Below are 17,760 nucleotides of genomic sequence, written 5' to 3' on the forward strand. Positions count from 1 at the left end.
GGCCACGCTGCTTTTGATGCAGCCCAGGGTACGGTTGGCCTTCTGGGCTGTAAGCGCACATTGCTGGCTCATGTCCAGCTTTTCATCCACCAGTACCCCCAAGTCCTTCTCTTCAGCGCTGCTCTCAACCCCTTCATCCCCCAGCCTGTATTGATATCAGGGGGTTGCCCCAACCCCGGTGCAGGACCTTGTACTTGGCCTTGTTGAACTCCATGAGGTTCTCACAGGCCCACCTCTCCAGCTTGCCCAGGTCTCCTTGGACGAGATCCCATCCTTCTCGCATGTCAACTGCGCCATTCAGCTCGGTGTCATGTGCAAACTGCTGAGGATGCACTCGATCCTACTGTGTATGTAATTGATAAAGATATTAAACTGTACTGGTCCCAGTACAGACCCTTGAGAGACACCACTCGTCACCGGTCTCCATCTGGACATCTAGCTGTTGACCACTACCCTCTGGAGGTCCTGGCTCCCAGCACCATGCCCAGCTGGGAGGAGGTGTCTGCCCTCAGCTCTCCTGCCCTGCGCTTTCTGCCTGCTTCTGAGGGAAGGGGACGTGTGCTGTCACTACTGGGGGATGCTCGAGTCACAGCAATATAACAATAATCAGTAAATAATAATAAAAGATGATCAGTATGAGATAGCTGCAAGCTGATGTAACACAGGAGAGGGGTTTGTATTTCTACAATTGCTCCAATTATAATTAATTGCAGTTCAGATTTTTCTGCAAGTCCTTGAGTTTGGGATAGCCTAGTTTAACGAGAAAGTGCATTTTAATGAAAGTGTCAGGCAACTAAATAAATCAACATGAGCAGATGGGCACACAAGGCTGGCCTTTGCACCTTGCACATCCACCTCTGCAGAGATCCATGCTCGTGTAACATCAGGGCTTAAGCCCAGCAAAACAGTCTCAGCCTCCACTATTCCTCTCTCTGACAAGCTGCTGCTTGCAGTCAAGTGCACTGATGTGTCCATGTAGGCTTCACTTCATACCCTGTCTTCCAGACTCCTCCTTCCCCACATCATTGCTTCTCTGAACGCTTCCCCCTGACATTACCTCTTCCCCAGGGCTAACATCAGGAAGGAGCTCGCTGCACTGCCCCAGTACAGTCATGTAACACCCATCCTGCTGCCCAGGCAGGTTTCCACTTAGAGCCAATGCTGGCTCTGGTCGCTCAGCTCACTTTTATGCTACCACATCTTTGCAAAGGCCATCATTAAAGCCAACAAGAATCATTTTTAAAAAAAAAAAAAAAAAAAAAAGGTAAAAATAAAAATTAGAGAGATCTTTTCTTTCAAAAATCTAAACTACCTCTGGAAGCTACTGCCTGCCTGAAGACCAGGCTTCCAAAAATCCATACTATGTATATGTGAAACAATTACAAAATACTCAAACTACATTTATTGCCAAGTGAGAAAAAAAAAAGGCAAACCTAGATCATCCAGAACAGTAGTTAATCACCAGAATCAGGACTTAAGTACAAACCTATCCTTTGACAGCAATAACCCTTTTTTTTTAAACAAGGTTTATTTCTGTGCTCTTCAAATTAAGTGACTGGCTAATCATGAAATCAAAAAGAAAAAAGGGCAAGTGCAGATTATTTTCCCCCTTCAGCATATGAAAAAATACCAGCAGACCCCCTTAAACAAAAAGGCAGTGTCAGAGATGGTGAGAATGACTAATTCTCAGACCTTGAGGAACAGTGTCCCGATACCACCAGGTGAGTTGTCTGACCACAGAAAGTACTTCCTCTCATTAAGCAAGCTGGTTTCTTTTCCATACAAGTGTATTTTCAGTCTGCTTTTTCTCTGTTTATCTAACACATTTAAAAATAGGCTTTTAAATTAAGTTAATGAGCCTCTTACCTTAATTAAAAATAGATCAAGAGCTATGCTGAAATAATTTTTAATAAGTGTGTGAATTTAAGGTTTCCATCTAAGATACGAACCACATAAAAATGACAGAAATACAGCAGTATTCAGTACAGCATACTTTCAGTAGAAACATGAGTATAATGGTTCAGCGTTCCCGAGATGAACAGGTACAGCTTGCAGTTAAAGCTCGTGTCAATTAGCAAGGTCAGAACTGCTGATAAGAATAAATCTTTCTCTGACAACACCTCTTTCCTCTCCATAAAATGCTAATAAGATTAATATTGCTTATGTAAATTACTGTTTCCTGCTTGCTGATTTGGATCTTGGTTAAAATTCAATTACCCTGTCCACCACCTCACTCCAGCTACTTGCTCCCTCTGCCTTTGGAGCTGATAAACTTTCTTTTTAGCTCTCGTCCTCCTATTTCTTTAACTGCACTGGGAACACAGCAAGGTTGGGGAGAACAACAGTCAAAGTAGCTTTGCAGGTAGCCTGGTGGCAACCGCTCTCTCCCAAAGTTTACCTGGAAGAACCCCCACAAAGGTTTCACAAAACCCAAGCCATACTCACGTCCCATCACACAAGGTAAAGGCATATCAGATAAGGGGTGATATGCAGAAGGCTTCAGCCAGTCACCAAGGTCCCTATTCCCTTGCTCTCACTATTGTTTTCCACCTTGTAATCCTCTTATCCTTCTTCTGCACCTGTACTATCCCCCAGTGCAGCAGGCCTACATCACCTGGCCTCCTGCTTCTCCAGCCATCCAGCTTCTGCTTCCCATGCCCCAGGTGTTCTCCCAAAGATAATCAGTCACTGCTCATCAGCAGGGGTTTCCTCCCAGCTGGAAGCAACTGACACCGAGGAGATGAACTTCCCAGATAAGTAACCAAGCACCACCACCACACAAAGCAGCTGAACAGGCAGGACCTGAGACAAATGGTTCCAAGGAGAAAGAGTCACTGGCAGCAACTGCTTACACTCACTGCAATTGCCCCACGCTGATCAGCAGTTCACAGCAGCTCATTCTGCGTGACAACATACATCTGAGGGAAAAAAGCATCAAAGCCCATCAAACTACGGGTGGTAGCTGATGTTTGCAACAACTGATTTAAACTAACCACCTAAGGAAGAGAAAATTGCCAATACACAGCAATTAACCTGCATTGTTTATCAGCAAGAGAGGCTCATCCTTGGATGTCAACAGTCACTGCTGATTGTGACTCGCAGTGGATCCTACAGCACCTCTTAGTATACACCATTTCCCAAGCTCCTTAGTGCTCTTGACTTCACTTCTGGAAGACCAACTGATCTCAAAGTCTTTGCGGAGGAATAATCCTGATACCCCAAACCCAGCTCACCACCTCTTAACTCCCCAGGCAATCAGCTCCCGCTGGCTAAGAGGCACCAGCTCATTCCTGGCGGATGCGTTGGCCTGCAGAGGTCAAACAGTACAAACAAGATATTTACCCACGTGTGCTTGGCCAAAGAAAGTCCTTGGTGGGCAGTGTGTGGTCAGGGAGGCTATGCATTGCATAGGCCTGATGTAAGTGTTTTGTAGGACCATGGGATCCTAGGACTGGAAAGGACCTCAGAGGTCATAGAGTTTAGTCCTTGTTCTGCCAGGTTATAGCATCACACAATCCTGTTTGTAAACTGCCTCAGCTCTATTTTAAAACAAGTGAGAGTTTTTTTGCCTACATGACGCTGAAAGTTAGTGCATTGCTTGGGATTATGAACCCTTTTTTTCAGTCAGCCTATATTTATTTATAGCTCATTCATACCAGGGTGTTCCTCTGCCAGCATTGTGCTTTAGACAAAATACTCTTTTCCTCTCTGACAGTATTGAGAGGTAGCAGTGGCATCCTTTCTTAGCTTTTTATCTGCTAGACTAAACAAGCCAACAGCTCCCATTCATTCATGAGCACCGTCCCACAAATCTTCTGCACAAACTGGCAAATAAAAAAAATCAATCATCCCCTCATCCATGCACACACAGCTCAGCAGCAAATACATTTTAATGCCGTTACATTTTAGTCACCTTATCCGTGATGTTAAATGCATCCCTAAAACTGGGTCAGCATCTTAGATAAGAGTTTGACTATTTTGCAGATGTTTCCCTTTCCATTCATGTCACAGGCAACTACTTCCCTTCTGTGGCCCTGCTGTGAAAAGATGATATTATGTATGCATTCACTTCTTTGGGGTTTTTTTAAACGTGATTTGCTTACTGGTAACTAAAGCAATCTACAGCAAGTGACTGCTCAGCTTGATAGAGCCCAGAAATAGGTGCTCTGTAAACCAAAGTCCGACTCACACACCTCTGTGCCGCACTTTTTTCTCTTCTATACCGCTCATGTAATACAGGACTATTTGCAGGTGGGGAAAATGGCCCCTCAGAAGCAGCCTTGTTCCTCTATTTTTCTCTGCTTCTTATTTATTACTTATATTTTCCCCATTTCAAGGACTTCACTAAAGGTAGGCTTGTTTTCTTCAGAGGTCTCTGTTTCTGATATGTATTTTACAACAGCAGGCAAAGTTGTGTCAGCAAAGAATGCTAATATCTGGCAGCAGTAAGGGAAAACAAGAAACTCTGTGAGGGAAGAAATACCAGCCCAGCTAACGCAGTCGTTTAGGCAGGAAAAGCTGAGCCTCCAGGTTTACTGTTTTAAGACCTGCGTTGGCCCTGCTGAGCTTTGTTGCCTCCTTTCATTTAGAAATGTTTTAACTAAATCTTTTTCATGTTGCGAAAACGGTGTGTACACACTTCTTTGCAATGCTCGGTTTCAGATGGAATAAAAACAACCTTTCAGGAGTTGCTGTGACCCTCATAAAAACTGCTCTATTCTGTTCCATTCCTTCAAATGGAAATATGGCCACATATTTGACTTACTGTACTTGTTCTGGCTGGGGTAGAGTTAATTTTCTTCACAGTAGCTAGTATGGGGCTGTGTTTTGGATTTGTGCTGAAAACAGTGTTGATTATACAGGGATGTTTTATCTATTGCTGAGCAGTGCTGACACAGACTCAAGGCCCTTTCTGTTTCTCAGTGCTGCTCTGCCAATGAGCAAGCTGGGGGTGCACAAAAGGTTGGGAGGGGACACAGCTGGGACAGCTGACTCCAACTGACCAAAGGGGTATGACACACCATATCCTGTCAGCCTTGTCAATAAAAGCTGGGGAAAAGAAGAAGAGGGGATGTTCAGCATTGTGGTGTTTGTCTTCCCAAGTCACTGTTATGTGTGATGGAGCCCTGCTTTCCTGCTGATGGCAAGTAGTGAATGAATTCCTTGTTTTGCTTTGCTTGTGCACATATCTTTTGCTTTACCTATTAAATTGTCTTTACGTCAACCCACAGTTTTTCTTACTTTTACCCTTCCAGTTCTCCCCCCATTATACTGGGTGGGAGTGGGGGAGCAGCTGTGTGGGGCTCAGCTGCCTACCAGGGCTAATCCACAACACTTATCCAAACCAAGATGCTTTTTCCAACCTTTAACCTCTTTTTTTTATTATTTTTTGTGTGGGGAAATCTAAAACCATATGAGTTTACCCATTCAAATCACATGCAACAACTGCACTGAGACTCTTTGGTTTAATGCTTCTTCATAATAATTGGCAGGCACTCGGGGCCAGTGTACAGCAATGGAGGTACTATAGCACAGCTGACTGACACACCAGACAAAACCTGGAAAATCAGAGCAGCTTTTACTACACATTGTATGGTGTATACAAAATAAAGGAAAAAAAAAAAAAAAGTTTTACTGTAGTCTACCAAACTCCACTGAGACAGTATAGCAGTGCCGTTTGTGGTAGTCCTGGTTTTGGCCCCCATGATTTACAGCAAACACTAGTTGTTTTAGTGTGTCATTTGAATCTCAGGTGTATCACTGAACTTGCCATGTAAATGTAGTTTTCTCATTTACATTCCACTGTTAACTCTATCTATAATCCACCAAAGAAAAAAAGAAAGACTAACTCCTATGTACGATCCCCTAAGCGACTTCCAAAGCTCAGAATAGAGCATGTTGTATTTTGACAGCTGTCCTTTGAATCCCATACTAAAACCCCTCAGGGGACATAGCATTATGTAATTTTAGTGACAGCACAATTGTCATTCAGCTAGGAAGAAGGATATTGTGATCTCAATGGAAAAGAAAAGCGATACTGCCATCTGTAAGCTTATAGCCCTTTTTCTTTGGTAATTTGTACCTCTCATGATGGGTTGGGAGTGGAAATTACTACAAGCTGTTGAACAAAATGACATCATTTTGCCACCCACAAAATGTTACGAGTTTGACAGCCTAGAAAATGGCACAGCAGTAAGGAAAGAGCAATCTCATGGCAAGTGAGTGCTCTTCTTTCTGGAGGAAACATACACTCATTGTGTTGGCCGACCACTATCTCTGTGGGACTCTGACCACCATGGCCACAAACCCCGGTTTCAATAGTTGCTCTCTTCACTGGCTGCAGGAAAGGAATATCTAATTGCTGGAAATGCTACATGCTCCATGGTCCTCCGATTCTTATGGTTCAGTCAAATGAAATAGAATTTTGCTTTCAGGCAATTTACTCTGAATTGTAAGTCACTATGCTGCAAAATTAATAAACAGGGAAATTCAGTTATGCAATTAGAAGTTGTTAGGAAGAATAGGATAATATAGATTTAAGATTTCATGGATCATAAAGAAAGAATTTCCTGTCTATTAATTCTGCAGCTGCTTTAATGTGTTCCTCTTAATGATGGAATACTGGAGGCTATTTTTTTCCATGGTTGAATTCTCTTCCATTACACTGCACACACCCTCTTAAGTAACCTGCAGCTGCTTTTATCTGCCAGTACGAATGCTGGTCCATTGTGATGTTTGACACATTACAGAGCCCCTGTGATTTCTCACCGTACCCTAAATAAAACAAATGTGAAGCACAAGAAACAGGGGCTGCAGGCGTGAGCAGAATTTTAAAATTTCCTGAGATGTCCAGAAGGTGAATGCAGATTAGGAAAAGAGAAACCAAGAAAACCACTTGTGTAGACAGAGTTACTCACTCAGTTCCTGGCCAGCTCCACATGTTGTATAGCAAGAAAACTGGTTTTAATTATTTTTTAATCAGCTCTTTCTCCCTGATCTGCCCAGTACCCTTCTGGTGGCTCATAACCAGCATACTCCGATATCCACCCAAAGAAAAGTTGGACTCTGATGTTGCTCTTTCAAAGCCAGCTGCAATTTAGGGGACCAATAAGAGCAATTTTTTTCTCTTCATTTTACTCTTCTGAACTGCGACACCACCTCTCTTTAGAAAAGAAGACCCAAAACTATGGAGGACTGTAATTCTAACTGACAGGGCTGCCATTACTTAATGTTTGTTTTATACTTTCAGTATGTCACGTAATCTGATTTGGATGTTTTGGAGCAGTAATGAACTTCTCTTCCCTGTAACAGCTGATGTCAAATGCAGTATTTATGGTTTCACAGAAGCAAAGAGGAATGTCCAGAGATTCAAGAATAAAGCAAATAGCCGCTCTTTCAAATAAGAGCTAGGTGATTAGGGTTTAAACACAAATGCCTTCCTTATGCACTTCACTCCCTTCAGACTTGGCTCTTCTGTCCTACAGTCTACGATTTTGCCCTTCTGGTACAAGGACTTTTTTCTTTCTAGCTCTCACCAAGCCAACAGCTTCCTTCTTTATTTTTAGCTCTTCATCTTACTGTTTTGTCTAACATCTGTATACCCAAACTTCTCAATATTTCCTTTCTTTTGCTATGGATGCATATTAATTGAGAAATGGTGGTATTACACTCTCTGTTCTATGGATTATAAAGTTAATTCTCTAGATATCATGTGATAAAATATATAATTTTTAAAAAACCCATGTTAAATACTCGTGTTTCTAAATCAGGGTAACATTCAACCCCCTTTCTATTTCATGTACACGACGAACCCATCCAAGACACAGAAAAATAACCTACTGGTCATGGTTCCCTTAGGTCCACAAAAGGAATAGCTCTGCAGACAGGACTTTACTACACACCACCAGAGAAACAGCACAGCACTCGTAGGAAGAAAGTTTGGAGACAGTTAAGGAAAATAATTTGTAAAATAGATAAGGCAGGAGCAGCAGGGTAAGTCAAGAAGTCACCAGGCATGATCTGCAGTAAGGCACAAGATTTTGTGAGAGGAAGAGAAGAAGCATCCAAGGTAGAAAGACATGAAGACATGTGCATGGTCTGGGGGAGCCAGGGTGTCTATCCATAACAACAAAAGGAGAAGAAATCTAAAAGAAGGTACCTGAGTCCAGCAACCTGCATGTGCCTGCCACAGCGCCTAGGATATATTGCAGGAGAGATGGCACCTGGCCAGGTCTCTTGTTCTTAATCTGTCAACTGACTGGAGGCCAAGTGGTAACCCACTTAACTTAAGAGCATGAGAGCAGCTGTAAATTACCCTGGCTGGGACACCCCACCTGGGTCTGCTGCATAAATCAGAGACCACAGTGCACACCATGCTCCACACTGCAAAACGTTACTTGCAAGGGAGCAACTGGTCTTCAGTGAGAGGAGCTCTCAGAAGTAGCTGTCAATACTTACACCTTTTTGTTGATACTTATACTCATGATTAAGGCAAAGGTTGTCAGAGTGGCAAATATTTTAGAGGATACTAATGCCTTGGTAAAATGGATATTTCATCAAAGTCAAATATAAAGTCATGCACTTTAAAACATGGGATCACACCATAACCTACAAAGAGTGATCTTCAGGAGACCAGAGCTTCACAAATGCTCAGGAAGCATTTGGCTATACAGTGAGAAGGCCAAAGACAAATCATGATGGCACATTTCCCTAGAGACCAAGGAGAGGGAAGGGAGAGCTCTTGTGGACAAAGAAGGCAGGAAAAGAAAGAGAAAAGGGGGAAGAATAATGTCACAAAACCCAAGAAAAAACAAGTCTTCAAATAAGGTGAAATCATCAAGGAGGCCAAAGCTAGCAGAGAAGAATGCCATCATTCCCGTGAACACAGAGAGCTGTCTAGGAACTCTTTGGAAACTGCTATAACTGTATTTCTGAAGAGAGACAAAAAATGAGAGAACTGCAGATAACAGTGATTAAATATAAGTAATTTGGCTAGACAACCATTTAGCCAAATTAGCTTTTTCTAGCTCACCCTGAGCAAACTATTTAACTCCTGCTTGGTGGAGAAAGACATTGAAACATCATGCATGTTAAGCGCTGTGTTCAACAAATTTATTACCACTACCCCTTCATGAGGTAGGAAGAGGGGCTGTGGTAGGATCTTTGGAGTGTTTTGGATGCCTGTAGCCAGCATAGTTTCATCCTTTTTTCTGTTGTCCTCCTTATGTGTCCAAACTGTTCCCAAGCAGAGACTTCTGGTTTAGGAGAAGTTACTGTGTCCTTGCCATTTCAGTTTGCTCTAAATTGCATTAGCTATCAGAGACTTTGGAATCATCATTCTCAATGAGAAAAGTTGCTCTTTTTGTAGACATAATTTTATCTTATCTAGTGAAACGTGTGTTTCTAGCACATTTAGTGTGCTTGAAAAGCATTAGGTACCTATATTTCGGATCTAATCCTTGGGTAAATATGACCAAATCAGTGACTGTAGCTTTAGGCATTCAGCCAGGGAGAAATTAATTTTCCATGCTGATGTTCTCAATGAAAAGCTCAGGTACCTCAAACTGTTTAACAAAACTAAACACACTAGTTTTTACATGAAGGCTCAGTCTGTGTGATAAAAAACAAACCGCCCTTCCTTGATTGCCATCTCGCCAAGATATATACACTGTATGTGTGCCTACTACTAAAAACTATTAAATCAAATATTTTGATTAAGAGCTTGAACACAGTTTGATAAAGCTCTGCATGTAGAAAATTATTTTTAAAATCTTACAATTAGGCAGTTATAATTCAATACATTTTGAACAACCTATATTTTGTAGAAATCCTAAGCAGTCAACCGCACAAGGGCAGCTGCTCCAGAATTGTATATTTGGCTTCTTTTCCTTTTCCCAGATGGATCCATGGCAATGAATTCTTTCTCAAGACAGATGAGAAATATTCTGAAAACAAAGGAAAGGCAATCAGTTATCTGGGCATAATGCTGGAGTTGTCACTGAGATATATAGACTCCAGCACAGCATCCTGCATGAAAATAGCAGTAGCCTGCAAAGAGGCTAGAGCAGTGGCTGTCACTGACGGCTCGTGTCATCATATCACCAACCTTAGAACAGTTTAATCTATTTTCATCCTCCATCTCATGCAGAAGAACACATCCCTGGATCCACCGCTATGGAACAGGGAGGTGCCAAGGGTAGCCAGGGAGCATTTGGCCAGTGGCATAACCCACCACAAGTCCTGTTTCTATCAAGCCTGGTCCTAACTGAAAACCCTCCACCAAGGGCTACAATCAGCTGCTCACACTCTGTTGGGGGTCATAAGATTCCTCTTAAAGGCAGTCAGTCACCAGCAAACACCTCCCTGAGGCTTCATTCTCTGCAAAACTTCCAGGTAGATAAAGTGCCTCTTATTCCACGTATTCTGCTACTCGTCTTCCTGCTTAAGAAGGGGAAGGGGGAGAATCTTGATATTTTTTTTATGATATTAAAAATTTATTTATCCTTACATATTGTTTACTGAACTTGTATTATTTATACTGACCAATGATTTCATGTACTCAAAACTGGCAATTGGCTGAGGGTCTGACTTCCTTTTACATTAAAAGAACTCTCAACCTCTGCAAACAACAGAAACTGAGCTGTAACTACTTGCTTTCATATGTACAAAGCATTATGTGGAGTCTACAATGGCAAGCAGATCATATCGCTAAATCAATAATACAACGTAGGCATTTAACAGTCATTCCCGCTGGCACAGAGCACATAAGGCAGTGTAAACCAGGCATGCATCTCACCCTCTAGAAAAAGAGGAAAGTACCTTTTCTCTCACACCAGCAAGATGCCCTGCAAAGCGGGTGTACTTTTTATCCAAATTACAATGTTATCTTCAAGAAATATGAAATTCTTTGGCAAGACTGACTGTCCCGGTTTCAGCTGGGATAGAGTTAAATTTCTTTGTAGTAGCTAGTATGGGGCAGTGTTTTGAATTTGTGCTGGAAACAGTGGTGATAATGCAGAGATGTTTTAGTTGTTGCTAAGTAGCGCTTACACTGGTCAAGGTCTTTTTCAGCTCCCCAAGCTCTGCCGGGTGCACAAGAAGCTGGGAGGGGACACGGCCAGGACAGCTGACCCCAGCTGACCAAAGGAACATCCCACACCATATGTCGTCATGCTCAGCATATAAAGCTGGGGGAAGAAGAAGGAAGGGGGACATTTGGAGTTATGGTGTTTGTCTTCCCAAGTAACCGTTACGCGTGATGGAGCCCTGCTTTCCCGGAGACGGCCGAACACCTGCCTGCCCATGGGAAGGAGTGAATCAATTCCTGGTTTTGCTTTGCTTCCGCGTGCAGCTTTTGCTTTACCTCTTAAACTGTCTTTATCTCAACCCAGGAGTTTCCTCACTTTTACTCTTCTGATTCTCTCCCCTGTCCCACCAGGGGGGAGTGAGCGAGCGGCTGCGTGGTGCTTGGGTGCTGACTGGGGCTAAACCACAACACAGACTCAACTTTGAAACAGTATCTTGGGGTTTTACACTGCCCTCCACAAACATCAGGACAATAATGGGCAAGGGCTAAACCTGTTTTGGATGATGGGAGCAGGAGAGAGAGGAAACCCACAGCTAAGATGTAGCAGTTTTTCACTTGACATTTAGTCAGTGTGACACTTTATTTAGATATAATTAATCCATTCTGCATATATTTTATTCCAATTCTAGAGTAAATTTGAAATAACCCAAGCAAAGGACAGAACTAGGTCTCCTGCCTACAAAGTACCCATGCTTTAAAGTATTGCAGAGAAAACAACCGGGAAGAAGTGATAAATGTTCACCATTCAGGCTTATGTGTCAAGGAATATTTTTACTTCAAGACCCATGTGACAGCCTCATTTGCTTAGAAATATATACTCAGTTCTAGGACCTGCAGAAGCTTTGAGCAAAAAAAGGAATCTCAGACTTTGAATTAACCACCTTAAAATGAAAAGACATAATCAATGAAGCCACCTTTTTCCTCCATGTGTGAGTGACATGGCTCTGAATGAAGGCTGCCTGAAACAACTGCAAGTTGGTGTAAGTACCAGAAGAACACAAAAACATTTCAGCTGTACCTCAGGGAACGCAGAAGCAATCCATCCTGCACGTTCACAGGCTCTGGATCCTGTTTGATGTGCAGCAGATCCTCCTTGAGCGGGCAGCACCTGTGACAAGGGTGCTTGTTCATCTGCTGAAATGTGGTCCTGGCTACAGTTTATTTCTCTGTTATCTCAAAGTGGAGGCAATACAGGGTTCTCTAGATAAGGCTGTGTACATAAAGCTTGTTTAGAAATGGAAGTTATTTTTTATTGGAAGATCCTGCTTTTCAAGTGGATCTTTTATTGCCAGCATATGACCGACAGGCAGCTGACTTGAGCCTCCAGCTCTCTCAGTGCTACTTCAATTGTCATCAGCCAAAGCATCCGGAATGAAGCCTCTAGTGCTGCCAGGTTTGGAGAGACACAATAAACACAAAACTTTTCTGATGAGTCACTGTACAGTGACAATTTTGTACTTTTGCTTCGCTGGCTCAGTTTCCCCCGGAAAAGAAATTTGTACTCAATTCACATGAGTGATGTGAGGGCTCATTTTTTAATACTTGCAAATTATGCTGGAAAAAAGATATCATAAATAGTTAATATGTTCTACTGAGCACTCCAGCTAATAAATATAGGAACAACTTCTAACATATGATTAACCTTGCTTTATTCTTCCTTTAAGTTCGCTGTTTCCTGTTCCTTATAACATATTCACTTAAGTTACAGTGAGGTTACAGCTCTCACACAACTCTGCTTGGACATTGCTACTGTGCAGGGAAAGATAAAAACATGGATTTAAAAATATATAATTATGAGAAATCATGCTGAAAATGAAACTTTTTAGTATCTGTTATTACTATTAACATCTGCTGTCACAACGACACCTGGATTGGGATCTCTGCTGATACAGTTCAGATACCAGAAGAAGGAAGTGTAGTTCCTCGATGCAGCTCCATAAGTCAATAGACGTCATTGGCTTTATTACTGTGAGTCACTCTTTCAAGCCTTTGTATGTTCAACATCTGATGGTGAAAGGAAACTTACCATTTTGGGTTCTCTAATGAAACAATTCCTACTGTTGGACTACAATTACTACTGACTGGAATCGAAGTAATAAATTCAAGATAGATATTCAAACTTCTATAAAGTTGGAGGCCACACCAAAATCAAGGGCTTTGTGTTACTTCTATCTTTAGAGGTACCGCACTGCCTCTAGCTGCTCACATCTTCAGCTGTTGTCCAAAATGAGACACTGAAAAGAAGGAGGTAGGGATTTCTATGCTGCATTTCTCATACCAACATGCCTGGAGTCCCACTGAAGCAAATGGACCTGGTCTCAGGGTGTAACCTATTGATTTTACATAGTATTAATGTGCAATATTGCATGTTTATAACCATTCTTACAAGACACCTCTCTGATACACCAGGTACCTTAAGACACTGCTTTTCCAGTCACTTACCGTCACTAAAATAGGAGTTAGAAAGGTCAGATGGCAGAACAATTTTCTAACTTTGTCAAAGAAAACAGAGAGGAAAAGGAGAAAGGAATTAGTTCATAAAGTGTACTCGGATTTTGAAAAAAGGCTTTGACAGAAAGCACTCTCAGTGGATGATGTAAGACACCAGCCACTGATGGAGGAAGAAGAAAAATGTTGTTGTCTTGAATCAGAAACCAACAAAGAGGTGGAAAGCAACTCAAAGCCACAACAGCCTGCAGAATGGAGCAGCCATTGGACAGAGGCGTCCTCCTGTGCTTCTGCGTACATTCAGCACACGGCACAGAGGTGACATGCTCCATGGCTCAAGCCTTACATGAACTGTAGTGTAAAGCAACAAACAATACAACCTATGTGTAAAACATGGATAGCTGGGATGAGTTAAGATTGCACAGCCTCCAGATTGGACTTTTAAATTTATAGCCTGAAAAAAAGAATTCTGAGGTGGCAAAATTTGCCAACATCACAAAAGCCATCATATGAGTGAAAAGCAGAGATGGTCACATAGAACTTAAATCAGCTGAAGTTATATGTTAATTAAAATTTTTCAGACAAGTGCATGTATTTAAATTAATGAAATATTTTTAATTATCAGGCATCTGGAATAACTAAATTAATAGACTTCAGAATACTTCTCAGCTGTGTGTGTATATATATATATAAAAATTCACCTATCTCTATAGATATCTCTATATAGATATATACCACAATTGTGTTTTTTATATATATTCAAATATATATATGTATCTCAGTATACCACCAAAGTGTTAACATTCAAGACAGCAAAGCACTGGTCACAAAAGTTTATTTCCATAAAGGATAAAACTAAATATTAACAACAATACAAAAAACTCTCTGGCAATTATTTTTAATCTTTAATATGCTTTCAAACGTTCATTAATGAAACCTGCTTCAAGAGGTGGAAAAAAAATCATTCTCTCTCTTTACGCCCAGGGACACTGAGGTGAAGGATGAAACTGGTGTGTTGAGTCTCAGGCTGACCTAGTAAAAGCTCTATCAGACACTGAACTCTGCAGCAGTGTCCCAGCAGAACACCTGCAGAAATATCAAAGTAGCATCTTCTCCCTCACTCCTCGCAGCCTCATTCCCTTCCCCCTCGCGAGGCAGCCTGGAAGAGGCACAAAACCCTGACCTACCCACAATGGGTATTTTCAAGAGTACACTGAAAATGCAGGACTGGCATTGGGGAGCTCATCTCTTCAGAGGTGAGGAAGCCATTTCTGGTTTGTATCCCTCCTCCTTGCATGCTCATGTACTAGGGAACCACAGCAACTTGCTTAAGGCCTGCATCATAAATGCAACCGCAACATTGGCCTCCCACCATCTTAGAGAGCTAGACTACACTATTTCTTGGAACATTACAACAATGTAGACAAGGTTATTCTTGTGCTGAGCCCTGCACATTCAATGGTAATAAGTAAACAACTTTTAACGCTCTGAAACAGTATCCTTCCAATGCTGGACCACACAGTTTATGAACAGAAGTCTTCCCTGTACTACAGGCAAAGCTGTGTGAGATGAAGCCCAATTCAAACTGATGTTTCAGCAGCTTCCAGCCACCACCTTCTGAACCATCCCTCAAAATCAAGCTGTCATCCTACACATGGCTTTCTTTTGCTGGGGGCTCTCCTGGTGCTGTGTATGCACCATTTCTGAAACTCTGGGAAACATTCAGTGTCCTCTGCATCAAGAAAGAAAATTGCTTTTTCACACGTGTATTTAATTACTAATAGGAAGGCATTGTCCACAGACAGCTCATAGCAGCAGCATTTGTTGAAAAGTTAAGTGATCTCGTAGAACTCCAGGTCTTTGACCTGTTTGTATCCGTTACGGGACAGATTGTACTAAAACCTTCAGAGCTAGGTTAAATTAGAGGAGGTCTCACCTTGACCTGTAGTTGGAGCAAGCGTTATTTGCATTTGACACTTTCAAATGTTATTTTGAAATAACATCAGGTGCGCTTCTTCAGGCAGTGCAGTGAGCACATTTAGGGCTGTTTGCTCCTCATCTGACACACGTACCAGCTGCATTTGCCGAGTGTTAGCAGATTAATACACCGGGGAGGGGAGAAAAACCACAGACAGCTGCATCTGGCCACGTAGAAAGGAAGTGAGAAGGCAGCTATAAGTGTTACCCAACTCCCAGTGTCTTTTACTCTGTAAAAAACCAGAAAAGCTACTATCTGGCATAGCTAACCAGATACGCATTTTGGGTGTGATCTTAACTAATTTGTGGTGAGAAAGGGGTTGGAGAAAGATGATGACTGCTTAGAGTCCTCTTGGAGCCAATCTTGCTGCTGTATGTGAAGAAGCAACCTTAAAAGAAGCTGAAAGCCCAAGTGCAAGATTCACTGATGGTATCCCACCCACAACTGAAATACCAGGATGCTGCCAATGCCATTAGTGGTAGGAAGAATTCCTCAAGCTCTTTGAGATAGCTCTGGTGTAAATATAGAGCAGTAATCTGTGAGAGGATAAAAAGTGCTATCACCTTCCAAACCTGTCCTGAGGGTATAGATGGAGAAATGATAAATTACTGTCCAATATATCTAGTAATCATGACTGCAGTGGAAACTACTGAGAGTCTTGGCACTGCTCTTCCAAATCTCCTCCATCCTGAAACATACCTTCTCTGTGGCCTCCTTCCTACTGTTACTTGGGACTGACCAGCATTGCATGGCCTCTCCAGGTCAGAAAGCTATCAAAAGCATTTTAGAGGTCCAGCACGCTCCTGCACACAGAGTCCTGCTGCACCTGAAGTGGCCATACATTTTAATCTCTTTTTAGAAAGACATTTATGACAATGCTCCCTTCTGATCTCATAGAAAATGTTTAACTTCCCCACCCCCTACATTTCTCTTGGGAATCCAAAGCAGTTCACGTACCTTACCTATATTTTATGGCTGATAAGACAGGAAATTTACACACTAAAGAATTAGGTAACATCCAGCCTTATATTACTTTTATATCAGATGGATGAAGAACTGTGTTTCCGCTTCCTCAAATCCTTGTAAAAAACCTAGAATCCAAAAAGCAGAATTGAATATAAGCAATGTCATAGAATTGTTTAGGTTGGAAAAGACCTTTAAGATCCCAAGCCAAGATGAGCCCAATGGTTAACCTAGCACTGCCAAGTCCCCCGATAAACCATGTCCCTGAGTGCCTCATCTACATATCTGTCTTTTAAATACCTCCAGGGTTGGTGACTCAACCACTTCCCTGGGCAGCCTGTCCCAATGCTTGACAACCCTGCTAGTAAAGAAATTTTTCCTAATAGCCAATCTAAACCTTCCCTGACACAGCTTGAGGCCATTTCCTCTCATCCCATTGCTTGTTACTTGGAAAAAGAGACCAACACCCGCCTCGCTACAGCCTCCTTTCAGGTAGTTGTAGAGAGCGATAAGGTCTCCCTGCAGCCTCCTCTTCTACAGGCTAAACAACCCCAGTTCCCTCATGAGACTTGTTCTCCAGACCCTTCACCAGCTTTCTTGCCCTTCTCTGCACATGCTCCAGCACCTCAATGTCCTTCTTGTAGTGAGGGGCTCAAAACTGAACACAGTATTCGAAGTGCGGCCTCACCAGTGCCGAGTACAGGGGCACAATCACTTCCCTACTCCGGCTGGCCTCACTGCTCCTGACACACACCAGGATGCTGTTGCCCTTCTTGGCCACCTGGGCACACTGCTGGCTCATGTTCAGCTGGCTGTCAACCAGCACACCCAGCTTTTTTTCTGCTGGGCAACTTTCCAGCCACCCTTCCCCAAGCCTGTACAACCGTTGCATGGGGTTGTTGTGACCAAAGTGCAGGACCTGGCACTTGGCCCTTGTTAAACCTCACACAATTGGCTCAGCTCATCAATTCAGACTGTCCAGATCCCTCTGCAGAGCCTTCCTACCCTCGAGCACATCGACACTCCCACCCAACTTGGTGTCATCTGCAGACTTACTGAGGGTGCACTCGATCCCCTCATCCAGATCACTGACAAAGAGATCAAACAGAACTGGCCCCAACACTGAGCCCCGGGGAACCCCGCTTGTGACCAGCTGCCAGCTGAATTTGACTCCATTCACCACAACTCTCTGGGCTCGGCCACGCAGCCAGTTTCCTACCCAGTGAAGAGTCCGCCTGTCCAAGCCGTGAGCAGCCAGTTTCTCCAGGAGGATGCTGTGGGGGAC

This window comes from Phalacrocorax carbo, chromosome 2, assembly GCF_963921805.1.
Source record: "Phalacrocorax carbo chromosome 2, bPhaCar2.1, whole genome shotgun sequence".
Classification (NCBI taxonomy): domain Eukaryota; kingdom Metazoa; phylum Chordata; class Aves; order Suliformes; family Phalacrocoracidae; genus Phalacrocorax; species Phalacrocorax carbo.